A 26,013-nucleotide genomic window follows, 5' to 3' on the forward strand; every position below is an offset into this window, starting at 1 on the left:
AACTCAAACCAACAAGTACTTAAATCAATTGCTAATTCTCTCAAGCTTTAGCTCTAAGTTATCATTTCATCCTTTTACTTAGTAAAAAAAAATCTCCCTTAACAATGACATTAGATTCCTTCATCTAAATCATCGTGACTTATCACAACTGCTCAAACAATTCTCATCACAAAACATCTCAAATATATCACATCATAACTCATAATTATGTATCCTCAATCATATAATATCATATGATATAAACGCTCTCATGATTCATCATGTAACATCACCATATGCTCTTACAACATAATAACTCATTATTAATCATGCTGTCATACTCAAACTCAAACTATGCACCTTCAAAGTGTAACATTATAACTCATCATATAACCTCAACATCAAGCTCTTCAAAATTTAACGTCAAATAAACTTTGAAATTTTACATACCTCGTTGAGCCTGGTGTGATGGTGCGCTGAGCTCACGGTTATTAATAACTATTAGTCTAGTGACTCATTCTAGACTAAACTCAAGACTTCTAATTCAGAGCTTTCCTTCGCTCTGATACCACTCTGTCGCAGACCGCCCTAACTAGGGATAGTTAGGCCGAGTGATCCACGACTAGGGATGGGGTTAAAGAAGAAGGGGAAGAAAAGGGGCGTCATTTATAGCCGTAAAACTTACTCATCTTAATAAAACTCGTCATTTTTACTCATTAATACTTAATTGAAAACAGTCTATGAAAGACAGCATAAAACTTAATTAATATCATTAATCAAGTTATACATCATATGAAACCATTCTCTTAAGACTCAAAGTATGACATAACATACTATAACATCAACAACATCTTGCAGCGGAAAGTAGCTAGACATATGTATGAAGACATATTCTAGACAGGTTAACTATTTATTAACAACCCTGGAGACTCCGCTCATTGCAGCACCATCACCACATCAGCTCAACCTGCACATTTAGAAAACATATGCAGGGCTGAGTACAAAAGTACTCAGTGGGCATGTATGCCTAAGTATTAAAATACATGCTTCAAAACTGTAAATTTTCATGCCATCATAAACAGTACAGCAAGGGAGTTTTTTTTCGCTAAAAAGGCCCAAGCTTACTAAGTTCATTTGTGATTCTTAAAGTTCGTCTGCACAGACTAAGTTCTCATAATCTATCATATCTGAAGCTGTGTGTCGGAGAGGTGGCCACCTCTCACGGACACTTGACCGGCCAACCCGCTCGATGACTCACGGTCACTGGTGTACACTAGCCCTGGCAGGATAGCTATCAACTGCTCAAGACCCGAATTCGATTACATAATAACTGGCAAAGCCACATCAGATAGATATCATGCTGAAATTGAAACATTTTATGGCAAGACAATACTTGAAATAACTTCAACTCAAAGATTTTGTCATGAAATAACTTACTTGAACGTAACTGTAGAGAATAAAGATATAAAACATATTGAAGAAGAAGAAGTAGGAAGGTGTATTTATATTGGAGATAAGAGTACATATTTATATGTAAGAGAACTATCACAACTAGGAACACTAAACCAATGTGGGATACTTATTACTATTCATAACACTCCCCCTCAAGCTGGAGCATATATGTTAATCATATCCAGCTTGATACACAACTCAGAGAAACGCTTGCCTCCCAACGGTTTAGTGAAGATATCAGCAATTTGATCTGACGAAGAAGTGAACGGAGTAGAAATAGTTTGGTTCAATACACACTCACGAATGAAATGGCAGTCAACCTCAATATGTTTAGTCCGTTCATGAAAAACTGGATTGTTAGCAATGTAAATAGCTGCTTGGTTATCACAGTGCATGGGTAACGGTTCATTGAAAGTGAATCATAATTCCCCAAGCAGATTCTTCACACCAATCATCTCAGTTGCATATGAGCCATAGCTCTATACTCAGCCTCGGCTGAAGATCTAGCAACTGTTTGTTGTTTCTTGCTCCTCAAAGTTATCAAATTTCCACCCAAGTAAGTACAGTATCCAGATGTCGATTTCCGATCAATTTTAGAGCCAGCATAATCAGCATCAGAGTACCCTTCAATTTTTAGATGACCATTTTTTTTAAAAAACAATCCTTTTCCCGGAGATTTCTTGATATATCGAAGAATTCGAATAGCAGCTTCCCAATGAACTTGTTTAGGCTTATCCAAGAAACGACTAACCAAACCAACCGCAAAAGAAATATCAGGCCGTGTCACTGTCAAGTAGATAAGTTTCCCAACAAGACGTCTGTACTTAGCTTTGTCCTCCAAGAAATCTTCCCTCTCATCCCAGACATTCGGGTCAATATCCATAGGAGTATCAACCGGCTTCGTTCCCAACAACCCGGTTTCTTTAAGTAAATCAGTAGCATACTTCTGCTGAGACAGAGAAATTCCATACTTGCTGTGAGCAATTTCAATTCCCAAAAAGTACTTGGGACGTCCCAAATCCTTAATAACGAATTGTTCTTGCAAGTATGTCTTTGTATCAGCAATTCCTTGTACATCACTCCCAGATATAAGGATGTCATCGACATAGACAACGAGAATGACAATTCCAGAGGCTTGATGGCGCACAAAAACAGAGTGGTCAGACTTGCATTGCTTAAACCCAATTTTGCTGAGAACACTACTAAACTTGTCAAACCATGCCTTCGGACTTTGCTTAAGACCATAAATAGCCTTCTTAAGACAACACACCTTAGTAGAATCCTCCCCCTGAGCAACATACCCGGGAGGTTGCTCCATATAAACAGTTGGAGATATATCGCCATAGAGAAAAGCATTCTTCACATCAAGCTGATACATAGGCCAAGAAAGATTAACAGCCAAGGAGAACAAGATGCGAATGGAGTTCAAGCGAGCGGTGGGAGAGAATGTCTCAAAGTAATCCACACCATAAGTCTGTGTAAAACCTTTTGCTACAAGGCGGGCTTTGTACCGATCAATGGTACCATCAGCAAGAAACTTGATAGTGAACACCCAACGACAAGAAACAATAACAGCAGAAACAGGAGCAGTTGCTAGAACCCAAGTGCCACGAGATAAAAGGGCACACATCTCCTCATCCATAGCAGCCTTCCAATGCGGATGTTTGAGTGCCTCAAGGTAAGAAGTTGGAATAACTGTAGAGAAAAGGGAAAGAGCAAAAGACCGAAAAGAAAGACTCAAACAGGCAAAAGAGACAGAGAGAGACATTGGATGGCGAGTGGTACAATTACGTTTACCTTTGCGTATAGCGATAGGTAAGTCATCTGTGTTGGCAGGTTGGTCATCCTCAGAATTTGCAGAAGAAGATAACTCGGGTGGAAAACATGAGGCCGGTTCAGCAACAGTCTCTGGAACTGTTGCGGGACGAGGACGATGGGTATACACTTGTAAGGGTTGAGTAGGAGGAGAAACTATCGCCGGTATAGGCAAAGGAGCAGAGTGTAACTTATTTGGAGACGTAGTGCTAGTATGAGGAAAAAATGGAAGAGATTCAAAGAAGGTGACATCGGCACAGACATAGTGACGTTTGGTAAGAGGGTCAAGACATCTATACCCTTTCTGTGTTCTAGAATACCCGAGAAAAACACACTTAATAGAACGAGGAGATAACTTGTCTAACCCAGGACTTAGATCATGAACAAAACAAACACACCCAAAAATGCGAGGAGGGACAGGGTAAAGAGGTTTGTCAGGATGAAGATACGAAAAAGGAATATCTCCATGAAGCACACTAGAAGGCATTCTATTAATGAGAAAACATGCCGTAAGAACAGCATCACCCCATGACCACTTAGGAACCCGCATATGAGACATAAGAGTACGAGCAACATCCAAAATATGACGGTGTTTTCGTTCTGCAACTCCATTTTGTTGGGAAGTATGTGAGCAGGAAGTTTGATGAATTATGCCACGAGAATCACAAAAAGATGAAATAGATTTTTGAGTGAATTCAAGAGCATTATCAGTGCGAAGAATACGCAAATCGACAGAATATTGAGTTTTTATTTCATGATAAAAAGAGTTTAGTATAGCAGGGACTCCAGTTCTCTGTTTGAGCAAATACACCCATGTCATACGCGAATAATCATCAACCAAGACCATAAAAAATCTGAAACCCCCTCTAGACTCAACTCGACTCTGACCCCAAACATCAGAATGAACAAGCTCAAAAGCAAAAGAACTACGTTTATCAATTCTAGAAGGAAAAGATGTGCGATGGTGCTTGCCCAACTCACAATACTCACATTGAAATTCAACAGACGAAGTAGGAATTAAACTGCGAAGACTAGACGGCGACGGATGACCAAGGCGACAATGCCACTGATATGGAGTCACGGTGGCAGAGAGAGCACGCGAAGGTGCAGGAATACCAGAATCCAAGTAGTAAACCCCATCACGCTCATGTCCTCCACCAATCGTCCTCTTCGTCTGCAGGTCCTGAAAGGTAACAAAGGTAGGAAAAAAATTGACAGAACAATTGTGAGTTTTGGTAAGTTGACTAACCGATAATAAGCTAACGGGAAATTTAGAAGCAAACATGACATTGTCAAGAGTTAATTGAGGAGTAGGACGGACAACACCACTCCCCGTCACCGAAGAATAGGTGCCATCAGCGACACGGACAGAAGGTAAGGATGAAGGAGTAAAAGATGTCAAAAGAGATTTAGTACCAGTAATATGGACAGAGGCACCAGAATCTACCAACCAAGACTTACCATGAGACACGGCAAACGCACCTACAGAAGCAACTATAGGAGAGGCTGCACTAGTAGATGGAGCAGTACCAGATGACAAATTGATGGATTGGATTAGTTTGTCGTATTGAGCCCGTGAGAGCGAGACCGTATCATCACTGGAGGAAGACTGAGGATCAGGAACAACTGTATGAGCCCGACCTGGTTTGCCAAAGGTTTTCCAACAATTTTCAGACGTGTGGTTGGTTCGGTGGCAATACTCACAATAACAATCAGAACCGCGACCTCGGCCACGACCTCGTTCACCACTACGGCCACGACCACGACCACCGTAAGAACTTTGACCGTGAGCATATTTTTGATTCTGAACAGCCTGGCTGGAGGGCGAAAAAGAGGTACTAACATGAGAATTCTGACCGCGAGCAGCCATGGCAGAAGAATTAGGTGAAGTAGCATCATCGGTACGACCAGTGGAAACCCGCAACACATGAGATAAGGCATTGGATAATGATGGAACATTATCACTTGATAACAGGCTGTCACGATCTGGTCGGAGATCAGCATCCAAACCTGATAAAAATTTGGCAACCATGAACTCTTCCCACTGTGTGGCCCGCTGAGTGACAGAACAGGATAGTGGATGATAAACAATAATTTCATCAGCAAGTCCCTTGAGTGTAGAGAAATAGTCATTAACTGTTTGGCCAGACTGAGTATGAGAGAAAAGTTTCTCATATAACTCGAAGACACGAGATACGTTCTTGTCATTGGAATACATCTGCCGCAATGTATCCCACATGTCCTTAGCAGTTTCTAAGAACATGATATTCTTACTAACAGAGTCTTCAAGACTATTCAAAAGCCAAGTCATGACAGCACAATCGTCGGCACTCCAGGCATCATATTTGAGATCCGTAGAAGCAACTGGATCACTTAGAACATGTGTTTTCTTTTTCTGAGAGCCTAAGAACAATAGAAAGGCACGAGACCAGAGAAGATAATTGGAACCATTGAATTTTATGGTGGTTCCTAGGGCAGCGGATTTTGAATCAGACATGATGTAAAAGGATTAGAAAACTCAAACCCTATATAGAGAATAGACAGCAGCGGTGGCTGAGAACAAAAGCTAGAGAGGGAGGTTGTGCGATGGGGAGACCCGAGCAGCAATAGTAGTGCCGAGCAGCAATACTATTCATAAATACGTACAATACTATTCATAAATACGTACAGTACTATTCATAAATACGTACAGTAGAAAAAATTATCAGGTATCTAACATGCTCTGATACCATGTAGAGAATAAAGATATAAAACATATTGAAGAAGAAGAAGTAGGAAGGTGTATTTATATTGGAGATAAGAGTACATATTTATATGTAAGAGAACTATCACAACTAGGAACACTAAACCAATGTGGGATACTTATTACTATTCATAACAGTAACATTTAAACTCATTTGATATATATATGAAAGTAATGCCCACCTCGTTGTGTCTCTGTATCAATGAGTAACGTCACTCTCTCCCTCAAGTCGTTACTTCCTAAAAGGACCTTCATCGTTATGAAGAATTGGTGAGAAGTTATAAAAGAAACCTCGATTAATAATCTAATCTCTTTTATGAAACATTAGTATCTCTAATGTTCATCTCTCTTGATTGTTAATCAATATAACAATTATTATCTCTCGTCATTACTCATTAATTATAACATCCTTATGTTATAATTAGTAGCGCTTCAATTAAAAGAAATATTTAACACATCGAAAAGTCCACTTTCTTAGCAGATCTATTCGTCTCATCTCGTCTAATTAACCAATTAGAAAGTTAAACTTTTCATTAGGCATGTATTTGAGTCATGGGTCAACAAGAATTGACTATGCTCAAATCCTAATTTCACTAAAAATTTCGGCATGACCTATTCATATATAATGTCAGCCACGAGATTTCAACGCGTGAATCTCACTACGTGAACTCGTCTCTCGACTCAAAACTTAACATCTTGACATCTTTTCAACGCAAACCAAACAATTCAAAATCATCAAAACTCTTTATCAGTAAACTATCATTTATACTCGACACCAATTATTCGAGTGTCAGATAACAACATTTATGTGCGTTAATCATAACTCTCACACTCACTCCATTTAGACACATAATCGATATCAAACTCAAATAATAAATTATATCTTAACAATTTAACATGCTCATAATTCTCGATTAAATCTCGGACTTTGTAATTAAATACTAAATTCCAACTTTAATTAATTAACATGCTTCTCTAATTTATTTATCTCATTTAAACTAATAAATCTAATCCATGATAATTTCTCATACTTAGCCATTTTATATGCATTTCTCATGCAATTCAAAAAGCTCAATAACTTACTAATCATGCTCATCTCATAAATACTCAAATAATTCATATAGTCTTACTAACATAGCATTAACTCATATGCACTGCTAGTTCACTTATATGACTTCACATACTCCACATATCTCAACATAATAAATCATCGAATAATTAGAAAATTTGTATTTAATGGAAATAAATTCCAAAAATTTAAATACAAATATTTTTAATTATTCTAAACACATTGGCATGCTCAAAATAACTCAATTAAAATCGAGCATCGCTCGTCTCTGTGTTTATGACTCACGGCCTTCATCAAATTTGAACCTTGGTGTTCAAATTAATCTAAGTAAATTATACGTGCAATATTTAATAAATATAAATACATATAAACTCAAATCATTCAAATAAAAATCAAATATTCACATCCGGGCATCAAACCATTCGGTCCTCATGCTTCTCGTTTCTAACATTTCTCAAAAATTCCTAAATTAATCTAGCATGCTCATGTGATATCGTAGAACACATATACGCAATAATATTCATTATGCAACGTCCCAAACTTCACGGATTTAAATAATCATGGTCTAAAAACTCATACAATTTTCGTGCTTGGAAAAATACGAATTTAATATATAACGATCCTAGCATACCCCTAAACACAAATATCAAGTCAAAACGATCAAACAAAAATCGAAAGACAAGCTAACAGACGAAATTACGGGGCTGCCCTCATGGGTTTCATAGCTACGATCCTACTCACTTTCATTACACTCGTAATTCTATATAAATATAGAAAACGCAAGCTCGTTCTCGAAATTCTGATAAACGAGCTCGGTTTGTTTATCGAGAAATCCCGGTTTAGTATTCACTCGTCGTCCAAAAATAAAAACTTTCATTATTGGACTCGTATCAAAAAACTAAGAATATTTCTCGACGACGTGCATGTAAGATTTTGAAAGTCGACAAAAAGACGAAATAGCAGTATTTTACTATTTATCGTCAAAAAGTCAAAAATTTCAAAAACGTCTTAACGGACTCAGATTTCACTTCCGAGTTCATCGTTCTCATTCAAATAATTATCTCGAATTATTCAAATACTCAAACTCAAATACGGATATAAAATTCCACATCATTCTCACATCATCAAAAGAACATCTCAATATCTAAAAAAAAATAACAAGAAAACTTGATATAACTCCTCATCTCTTTACAAAGTAAATCAAACAAGGGATCTAAACCCTAATTACTCAAACTCAAGCAATTAAACACGTCATCAAAAGCCCGGGTATTACAATATCTTATATCAAATCATAAATACCTAATTTGAAACAATTTCTACCAAATTTTATGGGTAGTTGTAATTTTCTATCAAACATTTTTTATAGAACCGCGCGGGTTTATTAGGTTCAATTTTAAAAAATACATAACATATACAATTAGTAAATAAATTGTGATGCCCCACACTTTTATATATATATTAGATTAAATATGTGCGTTAGTTATAAAATTCTTTTGCTTATTTAATTATTTCTTGTAAGTATTTGTTAAGTCAATATGATTTCAGCAAAAGCCTGTATAAGAGATACAGAGTTGCGATTTAATATTTATTCATAAATCAAACCAATAAATAATTTATTGGTTTAGCCACACGTTGAGATTTTATTTTGTAATAGCCCGCTCTTTTATTATATTTAAATCCAGTAATACGATAATTATCATTTCATCTTTCAGTAAATCAAGCCCAGTAAATAATTATGATTTAAATTCAGCTTATGACACTGGATTCTAATTGAAGCAGGGTTATTATTTTATTTCTAAGCCAGTTAGCTTCGCGTGAGTAAAACCGCGATGAGAATTATTGAGTAAGCCAATAATTATTCAGTTCAGATTCATAACTGACTTAGTTAAGTCATGTTAATTATTAATCACAATAGATTTATTTTTCTATTTTTTTTATTATTATTTCTTGAGTCGTGAATTTATTCCGGCTTGTGAAGAAATTAAATCTACGATATTAATTTAGATATTACTCCGTGAATTAAATCTATGGATTTAATTTAAGCTAAGCAAGGAAGCAGATATCGAGTAGTTTCATAAACACGCGATATTAACAAAACCCGGGAGTTGAATTTTATTTAAAAACGCAATACAATATTACAGATATTGTAATGCCCCGACTTTTTATTAAGGATTATAGACTTTTAATTATTGATTTAAGGATTTCTTATGGTAATTAGGGTTCAGCATCCATTAATAAAATACGGACTTATGTGAATTTGATGATTACATACGTGATAATTTATTTTTATTTTTATTTCAACGGATGATGCACTCAAAATATATTTTGAGTCCATTAAGAGAATGATGGAGCTCAAAGATTTATTTTGAGTTTTCAAATCGAAAAAAAAAATTTATGTATTTATTTATTTTTACCGAGAAATTTAGGAATGATGAGTTATAAAAATTTTCCATCAATATTTTTTTCAAATTATTTTCGTATGATGTATTTATAAATTGAGAGAGTGCACTAATGTTAGTGCTATTTATTCTAATTTTGATCACAAGAGTTTTATGCTCTAGCATTTTATTAATTGATGATTAGTCTTACATATATTTTTTTTTCTTACACATGGGTTATTACTACACCACATTTTTATATTTACTTAATGTAACACCCCATTATCCTCCACTAATATTTTCTTTTCCCTACCACTAATCTTTTTCCCTACCATCACTAATATTTTCTTTTCCCCCACCACTACATTCTTTCTCCCACTCTCACAACTTTTCTCCCACCATTATCACACTCCATAGAAGCCTTTGAAGCCCCAAGAGAAGTAGCAAAGCAATGGAGAGTGTGGGAAAACTATAGAGTGAAGGTTGTGCTTCGAGGGTGAGTTTTTCTTTGATTTTTCTCAACTGAAAATGCTTTATGGCCATGGATTTTTACACATTTGTGTGCTATATTATGTGAGGATATGTTTTATGATTTTGGATGATTATTTTGGTAGAGTTTATTGGGTGAAAAACCGTGCATGAGGTAAGGCAGCGAATCTGCCATAAGCACACTGCTCGGCAGTGTTTTGCAAGGCGATTCCAGCCATCCAAACGGTTCCCAAAAATTCCCAAATTAATTGTGTATCATCTTTCATATGTTTTCTATACTTTGGTAAAATTTCAGAAGGTTTGGAGCTCTTATGATTTATTTATGAATTTGTAAACATCACTGCCCATCTGGAATACATTTTTGGTAAACAATCTTTGGGAGGCCATAAGTAAAGTTTCAATCGGTGAAAACCTTTGAAACTTGAATATGTCACTCTAGACTCCCGTATCTTTCTTTTGACATCGGTCTCACCATTTTTGAGTAAGGGAAACAACCGGTATAAATTCTTGAAATCTAGTTCTTATTCCTTGTACCATCCAGTAGATTTTACAAACCTACGACTTTGAGGTGGCAAAGGCCGACTTAAATCTTTGATTATCAAGCCTATCTTTCTACTGAATATTCACTGACATGTTGGGAACTTACTTGTTCAGTTTTAGAATTTTTGGTGAAGCCTAAAGTGGTTTTTCCGATTTATGTTCTAAATCTGCCAAACTTGAACTCTTTTTGTGCACTGAACTTTAGACAGTCATATCTTCTAAACCATGAATGTTCTTGGAGTAAATCCAACTGTAGAGTGTTATGATCTCTCCCTAGTTTCCAGATTGACCCTTGGGGTTCCCAGTGGAGTTTTGTAAAGGGAGATATGAATTTTTAAAGAAAGCCCACTGACTTGGTTGTAATCTGGAAATCTGAAATTTTCAGATTTTTGCTTGTTAAATACCCATCTTTGAGAGGGCATATCTTGCTCGTTTGAATTTTTTTTTTCATTCGATTCAAATTGGAGAATGATCCTTGAAATGTCTAGTTTCCAGAATGTCTCTTGGAGCCTCATTTGGAGATCCGAGGCAGATTTGATGTCTGTTGCAAAACAACCTCTTAAGAGCTCAAGTTGTTGAATTATTTTCTATGTATCAAAGTTTATTTTAAAGGATGTTTCATGAAAGATTTAGTATATGTGCGTAACGAGTTTGGGACTATTTATTTTAAATGAGGTCCGTTCTTTTATTTAAATTATGATGGACTTTTAATGAATATTTTTGGGATTAAACTCTTATTTCTTGATTTATATAAATTATTTTTTTAAGGACTTATAAATATGAATTTCGTAGGCCTACTGACCTACTGTGATCGACGGTTTGTCGATGTCTAATAGCTTTAAAAATTTTATAGCAAGTCCCTACATGAGTCTTGAGTACCCTGGTAAAATTTCAAGCCATTCCAACTTCGTTTGATACTTCTTTAAAATGCAAAACCTAAACTGCACATTACTACCGAGAATTTCAGAGAACAGAGGAAAGAGTCATTCATTTCAGTAGCTTCCTGTGTGATCTAGATTTCCAAATTTTTATGGTATTAACCTTATTGTGTTAGCTAGATATCCACCAAAGTTGAGCCCAGTTTGACAACGTTTACTATTTTTCAAAAATCCAAGTTTTCGATTGTTCAAAACTGCCGAACATGGTAGATCGTGGTAAAAACGTCATATCTCTCAAACCACTTGGAGTTTTCGACTCTACTTTTCTTTTATATGAAACTAGACTCGAAGATCTTTCTTTCGGTATGAGTCTCGAGTCCAGGAGATGTCGGAGTCAGAACAGATTAAATTTTGAAGTTGAGTCAGTGTAAAAACAGAGCATGTTTTGATGATGTTTGATTGTGATTCTTATGTGCCTTATGTGTTTGTGTTGCCTATGTGTTTGAATGAGATTAGACGAGGTATGATTGATTTTTGACTGTCTTTAATGTAACGAATTATGGATGCTAGAACCCTAAAACATTAAAAGATACCCTAGGCACGTAGAATTAGACTTTGTCTTATGACAATTTCTTCACGAACTTATCGACTCTTCATCAATGAAGGTCCGGGCGACAGAAAGTGAAGCCGAAGAAGAAACGACTCCACGCCAGCTTTAAGAACAATTGAGGTGGGCATTACTTTTACTATACGTATATAGAGATCCCCTGCGTGTCGTAGGCCTCTTATACGAATATATGCATGAGATGATTTTAACTGTTAATTTCAGTTTATTATTATGCCCAAATGATAAATGACTCTTATGAAATGAAAATGAAATGTTCATGAAATGAAATGAAATGTTTATGAAATGATTGACTGCCAAAAATGTTTATGTTTTTATATGTATCCTATCTGTGTTGGTTCGCCAACTTTAAAGGAAATCCAATTGGGATCCTATGCTAGACAAAGGTCGCTAGCTAGGGTTAACGTGTACACTCATGGAGACCGCGAGTCGCTTGCGACCGGTCTTGGCGTCCGTGGTAAGGAGGCCTCCTTCCCGGCGCGTGACAGAAAGGACAGATATGGATCATATAGACTGAAAATGGGATGCGCATCCACCTTTATGAAAATGAATGAAATGTTTTAGTAAGCGCAGGTCATTCAAGAAAACCCCTGTGTGTTACTGTTGGCAGTTCAATTTATATATGTATGCATGTTGTATTTTCGGCTTATGTCACTGAGTATTTTTATACTCAGCCCTGCATGTATTTCTAAATGTGCAGGTTGAGCAGGCGATGGAATGGATCGGTGTTGAGCGGATTTCCCTTTTGATGTTTATGTAATGAAACCTTGAGTATGCATCTCCATATGCATAACTCACACGTTTTTTTCGCTGCAAACACTCTGACTTATTTATCATTTCTACTTGAACTTATTACTACTTCATTTTAATTAACTTTCAGTTGGGGTCTAGTCGTTATGGCAGACTCATTTGTGAATTACCCAAGTGGTTATATATATATACCACTAGTTTGTTATTAATGTTGGTTACTTAGTAAATCCCCTTTAATTTCCGTTTCTTATTGTTCACCCCAAGTCATAACCCCGGTTAACCCGTCATTGGGATAGTGGGCTGTGACAGATATAGAAATTCCAATACAAGAATTATTGCTTCTGTTTATACTTCACTTTATAAATTTTTTTTACCTATCTACCAACACTTAAAAAAAAAAAAAAAAGTCTATGTGTGCTATTCCTTAAGCATGCTCAGCCAACACTGCACGCTTCTTCCAACTCCACGCCTATGCTGTACCCTTTTTGACTCCAAACTCCAGCAGCCTATTTACACAATTTTTGACTAGCACAAGTGTGCATTTCACACCGAGCACCTTCAATTGGGTTTCAGATTTCAAGCATATAACCTCCTCATTTCATTCCCATTCCACACTTGTACTGCTCTTCATCCATCTCTGCCAAAGTATTCACAAGTTTCAGTTCATTCAATATTCAGCAATCCAACCAAGCACCATTCAAGGTATTTCATGCTATCTCAGTTCACTCTCTTCATATACATATATCATATCCCAGTAGAGCATAGCTTCATATATTAGAAATGCAGTAGATAATGAGCATGATTAATTAGTTACATGGCACTCTGTAACATCTTTAAACTTCACAAGCGAATAGAGAAAGGAACACCAGAACTTATAGAACAAACACAGCCTTTTACTTAGCACAACAACACCTATAATTCGTAGAATAAGAGGAGAACGAAACTTGAAGAACTTAGCTTTTAGACAACGAGGGACGCGGCCCTGTTCAGTCGGGCCGAGAGAAGACGAGTGGGCGGCGACTCGCGGGTGAAGCAGCAGGCGTACGCCGGTCTCCCAACGACAGCGGCGCCAACTTCGGAGGAAGGCAGCCCGACGAGCTGGCCTCAGTCGGCAGCAGCTGTTCTGCCGTCTCTCACCAACTCCAGAGCAGCAGCAACGGCAGCAATTCCAGGAGAGGCAGCGGCTGCCGAGGCTCCAGCTGGCGACGGTGGCGGCAACTCCAGACGGCGGCGGACTCCTCGGCGACGGCTGGATCGAGTGAGAAGAGAGAGAGAACACCGATTTGAGAGAGAGAGCTGAGGGAGATTCGGCGGCGGCCTCGTCGTGAGTCGCCGGAGTAGCAGGAACAACGGCGCTCCTCGCCGTTGAAGAAGAAGAAGGGGGTGGTGGCGGCGGCTGCCGTTGCTCCGCCGGAGGAGATTCAAAAGAGAGCGAGAGGCGGTGGTTGCTGCTGCTAGCGGCGGCTCCGCCATGGCCAGAGATCGAGGGAGGAAGATAGCAGATCGTTCGATTGAGAGTGAGAGAGACGAGTTTGAGGAATGGAGGGGAGGCTCCAGCCGTGAGTTGATAGAGCGAGAGAGGGAGATGTTGAGCGGCTCTGTGTGAGAAATTTTGGAGAGGTAGCGGCGTGAATTATTGAGAGAGAAAGAGAGGGCAGCGTTTTTTTTGAGAAATGAGAGAGAGAGAAACCGAGTGTTGGGGATGAAGAGAGAAGTTTTGGGCTTTTATTTTTCTTGGGCCTGGTTCAGTTTATTTGTTGGGCCGGATATTAATTCATTGGGCCATCTTTTCTTTTATTCTATGTGGGCCGAATTTCTTTAATTTATTGGGCCTGTTTGAGTTTTGTTGGGCCAATTATTTTGGGCTCCTATAATTATTTAAAATGGGCTTCGAATTTATATTATTTGGGCTCCTACTAATTAGTTGATTAAATCCTATGAGATTTATTTAGTTAAGCCCAATAAGACTTATTATTTTAGGCTCTCATTATTAATCCTAATTATTTTTAATTAGTGATTAATTTTAATACTTACTAATTATTAGTTGGTAAGTGAGTTAGACTAATTCAAGATGAGTAGGTTATTAAGATTTATAATCCAACCCCATGAAACGAGCTTTAATCCTATAGTTGGATTATTATTAGAAATTTCTCGATTTATCATCTCAGAATAATTTAATAAAAAGGAATATGAGTCATGCATAATTACATACGCATCTTCATTTATTTGAGAATTTCCTCGAATTAAAATCTTGCTTTATTTTTCTCGTATTAAAGGTCAAGCACCAGAATTTAAGGCTTAGTCGTGAGTCTCTACTACCAGGTGGGCTTTCTACGTATAAACTAAAACCATATATTAGAATTGTTAAGACTTTATGCTTATGAATTTAAATGATATTGTCAATGCCTAAATGCTTTATGTTTTATTATTAATTGCCTATCTGATGTTAATCGAATTCGGATTCTGGATGGGACCGCAAATCCCTTCGGAATTAGTGTACACCCTTGTGATCGTGAGTCATCTAGCGGGTTGGCCGATCATAGTGTCCGTAGAGGGAGGCCTCCCTATCGGCACGAGTTACTGATATGGTGATTAATGATATAAAATGCCTGCGTGGGTTAATGATGAAAGAAATGATATTATTCTGGTAAATACGAGTCTTTAAAGGAAAATCCTCGTATCTTACTACTGTTGAAAGGCTTGACAATAAAATATTATGCATGTATGTAAATTTCGGCAAGTGTCCACTAAGTACTCTTGTACTTAGCCCTGTATGTATTTATAAATGTGCAGGTTGAGCTGTGATCGGGGATGTAGTGTGCAAGCGGAGCTTTTGTCAATCTAGGATGAGTACTTCAGAGTAGAGTATATGTCTTCATACATATACTCAAATTGTTATTCCGCTACGAACACTGATTTTACTAAAGACATTATGTTATCTTGTCAAAACAATATGTATTAGTTAATAATGTACTCAAACTCGTTGAGTACCCCTTTTGGATAATATTATGTACGGTTCCTTTTGGCCTTCGTTAAATTCTAGTTAATTTCAATTGTTTCCCTTATACAAGTCGAGTCATCAAGAAGCTAAACATGCCCCTTTTCTAATCCCGCTCCTAATTTCCCTCCCTTAGTCGCGGTTTCCCCGAATTTGCTATCCTTAGCAAGTGCGGTCGTGACAGAATGGTATCAGAGCAATTCTTTTGCTCTGAGTACTAATCATTCCTTCTAAGATGAGTCTAGATTAAGTAAGTCAATATACTTTTAAACTAGTTGACAAAAGCTTGGCACTACATCTCTTCACGCTCAACGGAGGTTATGGTAAGTACTTTCAAGTTTTAATTATGTTAATTACTTGAAATGCATGAAGCATGAATAAGTATGACTATTGTATGAATTACAAGAACTTAGAACTATTAAGTTATATATGCTCACTCACACGACGGAACATAGAAGAGAACTTAGGGAGATGCCTTAATTTTTCTTCATGTTACGATGACATCAACAATGACGGTTGAAATAGAGAAAGAGGAATCACACGAAGAGTCGCATGATGAAACCACAAGCATGAAGATTGAGCAGCGTAATGAACGCCAATAGTACGTTGATGGCGTGGGCATAGCTTAAATATTCGAGTGTTTTTCTACGATAAGATCTCGAATTGGCTTGGCCTTTTGAACTTATTTTGTTGAAACTTTTAGTGCTCGTTGCTAGATCTAAGAGTATATCGTCATCACATAACAAGCCCTAAGATCGGTAAACAATGACACTAGAACTATATGATAGTCGAATTGGTAATCTGTGATTAAGTATTAAGAACCTGTATGGCTTGTGTAAATGCTAGATTTAGATGATGTGGTGTTTTTGCACGTTATGGATATCGAACCGAACTTGTTTTCCGATTTTAGATATTTAGAACCTTATCGCATTAAGTTACTTGTCGTGTGTTACTTTTGACGATAGAAAATCCTTTGTTAGATGGCGAGGACTGTTTTCACCCGACGACGACCCCTGCCCCCATGGGCTAGTCCAGAGGAGGTCGAGCGGTCCTACCGCACCTATGCCCCATGTCACAACTTTTCTCCCACCATTATCACACTCCATAGAAGCCTTTGAAGCCCCAAGAGAAGTAGCAAAGCAAGGGAGAGTGTGGGAAAACTAGGGCGTAAAGTTAGAGTGAAGGTTGTGCTTCGAGGGTGAGTTTTTCTTTGCTTTTTCTCAACTGAAAATGCTTTATGGCCATGGATTTTTACACATATGTGTGCTATATTATGTGAGGATATGTTTTATGATTTTGGATGGTTATTTTGGTAGAGTTTATTGGGTGAAAAACCGTGCATGAGGTAAGGCAGCGAATCTGCCATAAGCACACTGCTCCGGCAGTGTATTGCAAGGCGATTCCAGCCATCCAAACGGTTCCCAAAAATTCCCAAATTAATTGTGTATCGTTTTTAATATGTTTTATATACTATGGTAAAATTTAAGAATATTTATAGCTCTCATGTTTTATTTATGAATTTTTAAACATCACTGCCCATCTGGAATACATTTTTGGTAAACCATCGTTGGGAGGCCATAAGTCAAGTTTCAATCGGTGAAAACCTTTGAAACTTGAGTATGTCACTCTAGACTTCCGTATCTTTCTTTTGGCATTGGCCTCACCATTTTTGAGTAAGGGAAACAACCGGTATAAATTCTTGAAATCTAGTTCTTATTCCTTGTAGCATCCAGTAGGTTTTACAAACCTACGACTTTGAGGTCTCAAAGGCCGACTTAAATATTTTATTCTCAAGCCTATCTTTCTACTGAATATTCACTGACATGTTGGGAACTTACTTGTTCAGTTTTAGAATTTTTGGTGAAGCCTAAAGTGGTTTTTCCGATTTATGTTCTGAATCTGCCAAACTTGAACTCTTTTTGTGCACTGAACTTTAGACAGTCATATCTTCTAAACCATGAATTTTCTTGGAGTAAATCCAACTGGAGAGTGTTATGATCTCTCCCTAGTTTCCGAATTGACCCTTGGGGTTCCCAGTGGAGTTTTGTAAAGGGAGATATGAATTTTTAAAGAAAGCCCACTGACTTGGTTGTAATCTGGAAATCTGAAATTTTCAGATTTTTGTTTGTTAAATACCCATCTTTGAGAGGGCATATCTTGCTCGTTTGAACTGTTTTTCATTCGATTCAAATTGGAGAATGATCCTTGAAATGTCTAGTTTCCAGAATGTCTTTTGGAGCCTCATTTGGAGATCCGAGGCAGATTTGGTGTCTGTTGCAAAACAACCCCTTAAGAACTCAAGTTGTTGAATTATTTTATATGTATCAAAGTTGATTTTAAAGGATGTTTCATGAAAGAGTTAGTATATGTGCGTAACGAGTTTGAGACATGTTTGTGCAAAGTTTTTATGAAAATGAGTGAGTTAACCTAGATAAAGCATCAAGATAAGCTAATGTATGTAAAATGCATAATCCATAGTTCGATTATGCGTTGTAAGTTCGGGAATAGGTTGACCAGAGACCCTAAGTAGACAACGATTCTCGTTATCTATGGTATGTGCTAAGTGTTAAGAACTCGTCTTGTAGGAATTGGTTCACAGGACGGTACTACAGCTTAAGATCACCTCTCTTCCATACCGAGGATCAGGTGGGTTTATTTTCAGATATATATCAAATCAGTTTAATGTTACTTTCAAGCAAGTTATTTCATTACAAAATTTATGAACGGAAAGTTATCTAAGTTATCTCAGCTATTGTCTTGCCATAAAATGTTTCATTTAGTATGATATCTATCTGATGAGGCAATGCTAGTTTAAGTAATCGAATTCGGGTCCTGAGCAGTTGATAGCTATCCTGCCAGGGCTAGTGTACACCCAGGGCCGTGAGTCATCTAACGGGTTGGCCGATCAGGTGTCCGTGAGAGGTGGCCACCTCTCCGGCACACAAGCTTCAGATATGATAAAATACAAGAGAACTTAGACTGATCAGTCGAACTTTAAGAATCACAAATGAATTTAGTAAGCTCGGGCTTATTTCATGAAAAACTCCCTTGTTGTACTGTTTATGATGGCATGACAATTTACAACTTTACGAAGCATGTTATATTTCATAGTAGGCATATGTGCCCACTGAGTACTTTTGTACTCAGACCTGCATGTATTTCTAAATGTGCAGGTTGAGCAGTAGCCGGTGGTGATGAAGTGACGAGCATGAATTCCCTTTTGTCTGAAGTTATATATATATATATATATATATATATATATATATATATATATATATATATCAAAGAACTCTTGAGTACATGTCTTCATACATGTAATCAGAACCTTCTTCCGCTGCGTACTTGTCACGACCGGATTTAATTAGGGATAATTAAGCCGGGAAACCATGACTGGGGAAGGGAAATTACGAAGCGGTTTAGAAAGGGGCGCATAAAAGAATACTCAAAGAGCTTGAATACGCGTGAAATATTCCTTAAAAAGGAAAAAGGCATAGTTCGCATAAAAAGGGTACTCAAAGAACTTGTATACGCGTTATATTCCTTAAAAGGAAAAAGGCATCGTTAGGGGCTTGGCTAAAACATTATCAGAGTTTGCAACGGAAGGCATAACTGAAATAATCAGTGTTTACAGCGGAATGCATAACTGAGATACATGTATGAAGACATGTATCCTTTCTGAGCCTACTTTAAGTTCGACAAAAACTCCACTCAGCAACACTTCATCGCCCATCACAGTTCAACCTGCACAAACATAAACAACGAAGGGCTAAGTACAAGAGTACTTAGTGGGCAGTTGCCAAGCATATAACATAACATCAACAACAAAACACAACATCGCATAAGAGGCATAAGTTTCTTTCAAATCCTTTGCTCATTAAACATTTCCAAATTCATAAACAGCATGAGCGCATTCTTCATCATTAACAATCATAAACACGCATCGTGTCGTGGAGAAGGCCTTCCCCAACGAACACGGGCATCGCGCCGTGAAGGGGGCCTCCCTCAGCGGTCACGGCATCGTACTATTGAGGGAGGCCTCCCCCAACAGACGCAAGCATCAAACATAAGCATAAACTTATCAGCGTAAAGCATTCAAGCGTAAATAAGCGTAATCAAGCGTAAATTACATAGGGCGTAAATAGTATAAACAGCATAGCGTAAATCATTTAACGTGCAGCCTGAAAAAGCTTAACTCATTTAAGCGTGATAAAGCATACCACACTTGAAGATCCAATTTGCATTTTAAAGCATAACACTTGCATAGCATTTTATTTACGCGTAAGAAATTGCCCACCTGATCCTCGGTATGGAAGAGAGGCGATCTTAAGCTGTAGTATCGTCCTGTGAACCAATTCCTACAAGACAAGTTCTTAACACTTAGCACATACCATAGATAACGAGAATCGTTGTCTACTTAGGGTCTCTGGGTCAACCTATTCCCGAACTTACAACGCATAATCGAACTAGGGATTATGCATTTTACATACATTAGCTTATCTTGATGCCTTATCTAGGTTAACTCACTCATTTTCATAAAAACTTTGCACAAAACATGTCTCAAACTCGTTACGCACATATACTAAATCTTTCATGAAACATCCTTTAAAATAAACTTTGATACATAGAAAATAATTCAACAACTTGAGCTCTTAAGGGGTTGTTTTGCAACAGACACCAAATCTGCCTCGGATCTCCAAATGAGGCTCCAAAAGACATTCTGGAAACTAGACATTTCAAGGATCATTCTCCAATTTGAATCGAATGAAAAAAAGTTCAAACGAGCAAGATATGCCCTCTCAAAGATGGGTATTTAACAAGCAAAAATCTGAAAATTTCAGATTTCCAGATTACAACCAAGTCAGTGAGCTTTCTTTAAAAATTCATATCTCCCTTTACAAAACTCCACTGGGAACCCCAAGGGTCAATCTGGAAACTAGGGAGAGAGCGTAACACTCTCCAGTTGGATTTACCCCAAGAAGGTTCATGGTTTAGAAGATATGATTGTCTAAAGTTAAGTGCACAAAAAGAGTTCAAGTTTGGCAGATTCAGAACATAAATCGGAAAAACCACTTTAGGCTTCACTAAAAATTCTAAAACTGAACAAGTAAGTTCCCAACATGTCAGTGAATATTCACTAGAAAGATAGGCTTGAGAATCAAAGATTTAAGTCGGCCTTTGCGACCTCAAAGTCGTAGGTTTGTAAAACCTACTGGATGGTACAAGGAATAAGAACTAGATTTCAAGAATTTATACCGGTTGTTTCCCTTACTAAAAATGGTGAGGCCGATGCCAAAAGAAAGATACGGGAGCCTAGAGTGACATACTCAAGTTTAAAAGGTTTTCACCAATTGAAACTTGACTTATGGCCTCCCAAAGATGGTTTACCAAAAATGTATTCCAGATGGGCAGTGATGTTTAAAAATTCATAAATAAAACATGCGAGCTCTAAATATTCTGAAATTTTACCATAGTATAGAAAACATATTAGACACGATAAAAAATTAATTTGGGAATTTTTGGGAACCGTTTGGATGGCTGGAATCGCCTTGCAAAACACTGCCGGAGCAGTGTGCTTATGGCAGATTCGCTGCCTTACCTCATACACGGTTTTTCACCCAATAAACTCTACCAAAATAATCATCCAAAATCATAAAACATATCCTCACATAATATAGCACACAAATGTGTAAAAATCCATGGCCATAAAGCATTTTCAGTTGAGAAAAAGCAAAGAAAAACTCACCCTCGAAGCACAACCTTCACTCTAACTTTACGCCTTAGTTTTTCCACGCTCTCCCTTGCTTTGCTACTTCTCTTGGGGCTTCAAGGGATTCTATGGAGTGTGATAATGGTGGAATCAGCCAAATGACTTAAGTGGAGGGAGTAGGTGGGTGTGGGAGGGAGTAGGTGGGAGGAAGTAGGTGATTGAATAAAATAAAAAGTCTTCCGGGTTGTACTATGAAAACTGTAATAATTGTTCAGTGTTTGCTTAAATAAATAGCTCGTGTAGATGCTAAATGCTTAATATAAATAAATATGCAATGCATATAAATTTAATAACTAAATTTACAAATGTTTTTGTAAATCATTTTTGTTGGAATTAAATAAATTTAATTCTCATTCCGGCGTGAATCATCTTAAAACTAAGTTCAAAATGAATTCTAAACTTAATATAAATGGGTGGGGTGTTACATTAAGTAAATATAAAATCTAGTTCCATCTCGCTTAAATAAATTCATGATCATAAGCTGAATTCATATCAGGATAATAACCGGTTTCATTCACTGATGAAAAATAATAAACACGCATTACTGGATTTAATATATATAAAAGAGTGGGTCACTACAATTCTCAATAGAATTTCATGTTATTTTAGCTAAGTCGGAGCTATCCGAACTTACTAGTTTGACTAAATCATTAAGACTCCAACTTTGTTGTAAATATTCCCTTCGTTGTTAATGTTTAAGTATGTTCTTCTTCGTTTATTTCTCAATCGTTCATCCCCTTTCTATCCCGCTTCTTATCTCCAACCCTTGGTCATGGTTTCCCGGCTTAATTATCCTTAATTAAGTCCGGTCGTGACACCTCCAATACACCATTACTACAGAAATCTTTTTTTTTTCTAAAGTTGCAGATATCTGCATGTAGCAAATCTTATTTTTCAAAATCAGCAGGCTTTATCTCAATCGCTCCAACATATCATTAATGCAGCAATTGTTCTTCGAAGCTGCACATTTTTTTTTGTGCAATTAATCACCCCCCAAAAACCACGTTCTTAGCAAAAGAAAATCAAGCCAGGATTTCAATTGTCAAATGCTGCAGCAGACTAATTTTCAAAAGATAGCATACTTCTCTCCTCAATCACTTCTCAACACTCTACAACATATCTCCTTCATTACGGGATCAATCTATATTTTTCAAAGGCTGCACAACTTCAACAATAAATCCCCTCCAACCCATACAAAAATTTCAACCATCTTAAATTTTGTTGTCTGCGGAAGCTCCTCTATATATTCACAATTATCAGTTCAGTACTCATCACTACACCTATTCACTCCCGCAAAAGCAATACTCCATTGTAGTGAAAATCTTAAATTTCTTAATTGCCATAGCTCAAGTGAGCTCCTTTCGCCGGGCCGTTTCTTCGCCGACCAGCCACTAGGCCGTGAACCGGGAACGTGTACTCGTTCCTCCATCTTCAGGCTACCAAATCCAACAATCGAAAGGCCGAAGCCTTCTCTGTATTTTCCTGACCGAAGGCCGCAATATCCTTCGGCGGCCAATGTCGAATTCCCGACTTAGCCACTGGCCAACTTACGGCCTCCGTTTCTCACTATCCTTACAACGAAAAAGGATCGAGAAACCACCGTTGTGTAGCCTGATCTACCTCGCACGAGGAAAACTAAGTCGTAGACCTTCGCGGCTAAACACAATCGCATAACAACGACCAGAAAACCCCAGCGAACAACTTCCATTAGTGCAAAGTTTCATGTCATTTTAATTTCGTTTACTACCCTTTTAAAAATTCGAGAAGTCTACTGCACATATCTGCTGAAACTGTCGTGAGGCAGATGATTAGGTTAATTATTTCAGTAACCATATGTTAATATTTAGCTCTCACAATTTTTATTGTATGAATATATATGTGTTAGCTATCTACATATAAAATTTGAGATCATTCTGGTAACATTTGCTATTTTTCAAAAATCTGGACTTTCAGTTGGCAGAAAATGCCGAATCTGGTAGGCGATGGGAAAATCGCTATATCTCTTAAAATACTTGGAGTTTTGCAACATACTTTTTTTTAAAATTAAACTAGACTCAAAGAGGTTTCTATTGATATAAAATTAGACTCCATACAAGTTCGGAGTAAAAGCAGTTTATTAGTTGAAGTTGAGTCTATACAGTTTTATTGAGATTGAAATGATTCAAAATAATTCATATTAAGGATTTTAAAGTTTTATTGTTGATAAAATATCACTTTTAGTTTATAAATGAGCTACTGAGATATATAAATATTCTCTAAATATTTTGAGAAAGATTTCATGAGAAATTGTTGGTAGAATTACATTAGATGGAATAGTTGATAAATGAATTATTGAAGATTTATTAATTGTTAAATGGTTAAAATATTGAAATTATTAGATCTTCTCGAAAATTTCTTTTTATAGTTAACTTCTTTTATTATTTTAAAATATTTTTACAAATTTTCCTAAAATCTCGCAATGAAATTTTCATTAGGAATTAAGCTTTAGAATTTATTAATGACTTAGTAGTTCTTTTAATAGTAGCAATATATATTGGTGATTGGCATTATTAAATGGGGAAAAGGAAAACATTTTATGTTTATAGAATTATTCTTTATTTATAATAGATAAATAAATGAATAATATAAAATGAGATTTCCTACATCCTCAAAGGTACATGAAGTATTTCGATAAAGGAAGAATGATTGTATATGAGTTAGATACAGTCGTTTAAGGAAATATGGGTAGTTAGAGAAAGGAGTGAATTGTGATTCACTGCATTTGTTGTTATCTTTTCTATAATTCACTCGAACACATGTTTTCGTCTTATAAAAGGTTCAAATAAACAAAAGCGTCTGAGTAACCTATCGCGCTAAGGAAAGAGAATCATTATCTTAAGTAGCAAAACACTGCAACCAGGTAGGCATTACTTTCATATATATATCAAGCAAAGTACTTGTTTACATTCGAGCAAGTTATTATTTTCAGAAATATTTGAATTGAAATTATTTCAACTATTGTCTTGCCATAAATGTTTTAGATTTTAGTATGATATCTATCTGCCAGTTTATAATCGAATTCGGATCCTGAGCGGATAGCTATCCTGCCAGGATTAGTGTACACAGAGACCGTGAGTCATCGAGCGGGTTGGCCGGTCAAGTGTCCGTGAGAGGTGGCCACCTCTCCGGCACACAGCTTCAGATATGATAGAATACAAAAGAACTTAGACTGATCAGTCGAACTTTAGAATCACAAATGAATTTAGTATGCTTGGGCCTTTATAAGTAAAAATCTCTGGCTATACTTTTGAAATGGCATGACAATTTACAGTTTATTTATATATATATGATTTTCGGCATATGTTTACTGAGTACTTTGTACTCATCCCTGCATATATTTCTAAATGTGCAGGTTGAGCAGTGATGAGTGATGATGGGGTGTCGTGCAGAGCTTTGTCATATTTACTAAATAAACTCTTGGCGATACATGTCTTCATACATGTATCATGTTCTCATTTCCGCTGCGAACACTCAATTATGATGCAATTTATTCTATTATGTCGGATTATCAATTCAAGTGATTGTATAAACACTTTAATCGGATGCTCATGACCGATTACTAGCTTTTATCTATATATATGTGACTTGTTCTCATATTATATCTCAATCTTAGTTCAAATCCTTTATGATTATTTATCACCCCTTTCTATCCCCTCTCCTAATTTCCCTTCCCTAGTCACGGTTTCCCGGCTTACCTATCCTTAGTTAAGTCCGGTCGTGACATAAATACAAATAATTATTCATTACATCATTGTTTAAACATCTTTTGCAACATTTATATGGTTTTGGTAATTTTTGACGATGAAGCGCAATCTGTTGGTAAGACGTTTTTCCTCCAACCAATAGGTCGGGGGTTCGAGTCATCCTAGGGGCTAGAGTGTGAGTGGGATGTTTCCTTTATTTGATTATAACAATTTAAAAAAAACATTTATATGGTTTTGAAGTAGTTTAAATTTATAATATTTGTAGATTTTGAAATTTAGAATATAATATTAAAAGATCAAGTCAATTAATATAATATGATGAAAATAAAATATCATTATGTTGGGAACCTTGTGGAATATCCTAATCCTTGTTTTGATGATACCAAAATTCATAGATCTTAATTGTAATAGACTAGAACAGTTTTGAACTCAAGTGTTAGAGTTCGTTTCTAGTTTAGTTTGCGGTTCTGATGACTGAAGACTGAAGGACGAAGGACTGAAGACTGAAGACTGAAGATACCAACTGAAGTATCAGTTGAAGAATCAGTTCGAAACTGATTACTTAATGCGTGCCGCGTGGACTCAGCGGACTGATACTGTCACAGCCCGACCTAAGCTAGTGAATAGTTAAGTCGGGAAAAAGTGTGACTGAAAATAAAATAAGAAAATGAAAAAGAAAATAGATCTCAATGAAATCACTAACCTGCTTAAACAATAATTTATCAAAATATTTGGTAATCATAAACAATCTTTTCTAAAGCTCAAAAGCGGACAATTCGCAATACAT

The 26,013-nt window shown here is 36.8% G+C and overlaps 1 protein-coding gene and 2 long non-coding RNA genes across 3 annotated transcripts in view; 2 read left to right on the forward strand and 1 right to left on the reverse strand.

The window, feature by feature from the left end:
• Positions 1-26,013, forward strand: part of LOC131016821 (putative late blight resistance protein homolog R1C-3) — a 629,159-nt gene that overhangs the window by 173,012 nt on the left and 430,134 nt on the right. The gene's annotated exons all lie outside the window — the stretch shown is intronic.
• Positions 9,798-12,927, forward strand: LOC131017031 (uncharacterized). The gene is made up of 3 exons (XR_009099347.1): positions 9,798-9,932; positions 12,009-12,073; positions 12,669-12,927. It is a non-coding gene; the product is annotated as an uncharacterized LOC131017031 (long non-coding RNA).
• On the reverse strand, positions 19,226-21,578 carry LOC131017025 (uncharacterized). Its single transcript, XR_009099337.1, has 3 exons — positions 21,460-21,578; positions 20,011-20,071; positions 19,226-19,457 (listed from the first exon to the last, which is right to left on the reverse strand). It is a non-coding gene; the product is annotated as an uncharacterized LOC131017025 (long non-coding RNA).

This window comes from Salvia miltiorrhiza, chromosome 3 (assembly GCF_028751815.1).
Source record: "Salvia miltiorrhiza cultivar Shanhuang (shh) chromosome 3, IMPLAD_Smil_shh, whole genome shotgun sequence".
Lineage (NCBI taxonomy): Eukaryota > Viridiplantae > Streptophyta > Magnoliopsida > Lamiales > Lamiaceae > Salvia > Salvia miltiorrhiza.